The sequence below is a fragment of the Mus caroli genome, chromosome 11 (genome assembly GCF_900094665.2).
Source record: "Mus caroli chromosome 11, CAROLI_EIJ_v1.1, whole genome shotgun sequence".
In the NCBI taxonomy this organism is placed as follows: Eukaryota; Metazoa; Chordata; class Mammalia; order Rodentia; family Muridae; genus Mus; species Mus caroli.
Window position 1 is genome coordinate 9,160,429 of NC_034580.1, and position 2,365 is coordinate 9,162,793.

Consider the following 2,365-nt stretch of genomic DNA (forward strand, 5'->3'; position numbering starts at 1 on the left):
TCCTCCCATGAGTATTTTGTTTCCCCTCTGAAGAAGGACTGAAGCATTCACACTTTGGTCTTCCTTCACCTTGGACTCTAGTTCTTATTTAAAGTCATTATTACTCAGAGTGGGCAACAATAAGAATATACTACAGAGTTTGATGGATAATAGAAGTCATTTCTGGAGGCAGGAATTATCATACCAAAGTCAAGTTTAGGTTGGGGGACCAGTTTCTGGTATAAGCCTTCTTTCTGGCTTTTAGATGGCAAAAATAGTTCAGAAGAAATAACTACTTACCGCTAGAAACACAAAGTTGTTAGAATTGGCATTATCATGTCAAGTTCCAAACCCAAGACTAGTGGCTGAGGTGTCTATTTAACTTATCAAAGCACACCTAGCCTACAGGTTTTCCCAGCATCCTTCAGATCTATGTGTTAAAGTACATGGCTGGCATATCCTATACTCTACCCTGAACCCTACAGCCTAAGGGCTGGGTTTTCCTTCTCCCAGAGGCACTTCCCTATGTAATCCAGACATTTTGGTCACCTTCCATCCTTTTGTACCTTTGGTGTCCTGGCTGCTATACAGAGCTCTCCTCTCTCTTCCCTTCCTCCTCTCCTACACGGTTCTGGGTCATGACTACTCTGTAATCTTCTGGAAAGATGAGTCTGACTCTATAGTTATGCATTCCCACATACTTAAAATAAACTTTCTCCTTCATCATACCTAGGAACAGTCATATCACTTCTTTTCATTTCATTTCTGTCTGCCATTCATTCCACACTTCACTGTTTAACTGTAACTATGTATCCTAGATGAGCATGCAGAATGAGTTGAGCACTGTATGTGACATAACTCTACTGAAAGACAGGCTCCAAATATACCATGACAGTGATTATCAAAGCAGCATTATGTTAATGAAATCCTGAAGAATTAAGTCCTCAACGTAAATGCATATACACAGACCTATGTATGTATGCACATCCATATATCTATTTGCTCACACACATATAACCTTGCTGAACAGAAATAAGCAAATATAAAATAAGTGTTACAAGCTCTCTGGCTACTAAAGTCCATGAGAAGAAGTTCATCTGAAGTTGGCTTTTTTTCCTGCTGCCACTGTATTTCCTTTAACCACTTCTGTAGATTGCCTTTTATATAGTTCCCTTCCCATTTTGTGGTAGTAGGTAGGTATTATCACAAAATTTCAATCTAGACCATCCATCAATTTCTAGCTGTATTTTTCCCCAAACAATAAACTTTCCAATTTGCTGGACTAGAAAGACTTTCAGACAGCAGAGGTTTGTGCACAGTTATAGAATTTTGACCTTTGTAAGTGATTCTCTCATATACCAGAATCCCAAATGCAGTACAAAGCATTTTGAGTGGCTGTTGTATTTCTAACATGAATACACCTCCCTTTATAATGAACACATCCTGAGTTTTTACTTGCTTACTCTGCACCCCTGAATCTAGGTGGATGGGACCTGTAACTGTTTTTTTTTTTTTTTTCTTTTCCTTTTTTTTTAATTAGGTATTTTCTTCATTTACATTTCCAATGCTATCCCAAAAGTCCCCCCACACCCCCCCACTCCCACTTCTTGGCCCCGGGGTTCCCCTGTACGAGGCATATAAAGTTTGCACAACCAATGGGCCTCTCTTCCCACTGATGGCCGACTAGGCCATCTTCTGATACATATGCAGCTAGAGACACGAGCTCTGGGGGTTACTGGTTAGTTCATATTGTTGTTCCACCTATAGGGTTGCAGATCCCTTTAACTCCTTGGGTACTAACTTGTAATTGTGCAATCAACCTTGTTATCCTGACAGAAATCTAGAGTGAATACAGATGGATTTTTGATTTCCATGTTCATTGAATTTTCTCTGGTTTAGAATGGGTCATCATGAAAGAAGAGTTTGACAAAAACCCTTTAATTAATAATTACTTAGAAAGTTAGTGTTCATTAAAAATTACCCTTGGCATTGGCTTTGATGGTTATGAGGGGGATGCGATTTGCTGCTCAGAACCACTAGGGTCTTCAGGTCACCACCTGCTCCCCCAGTGTGTGTAGGAGGGGTGAATCCCAGGCTCTGACAGCTAGGAATGACCACTTACCTGCTTGAGTTCTGTGAATTCTGTCTGCAGTCCTAACCTTATCTTTTCTCTATCATTTCTGGACATTGCTATGGTCTGAATAGCAAAGATGGCAGGATCTGGTTGTTCCAAATACTTAAATAAATATGCTTAGCTTTTAAAAAGTTATTATGAACCCCTTTTCCAAGTTTTGGTAGATGGGAAATTTCTACAAATTATTGTGAATAATTTCACCATATACATGATATATAATATAGAAATGTATTGTTTATTTGTATGTTATAT

The 2,365-nt window shown here is 39.0% G+C and overlaps 1 non-coding gene across 1 annotated transcript; it reads left to right on the top strand.

Moving 5' to 3' along the window:
- The first annotated feature begins 1,944 nt into the window (after nucleotides 1-1,944).
- LOC115032722 lies at nucleotides 1,945-2,085 on the top strand. The gene has a single exon (XR_003838337.1). It is a non-coding gene; the product is annotated as a small nucleolar RNA ACA64 (small nucleolar RNA).
- Nucleotides 2,086-2,365: the final 280 nt, after the last annotated feature.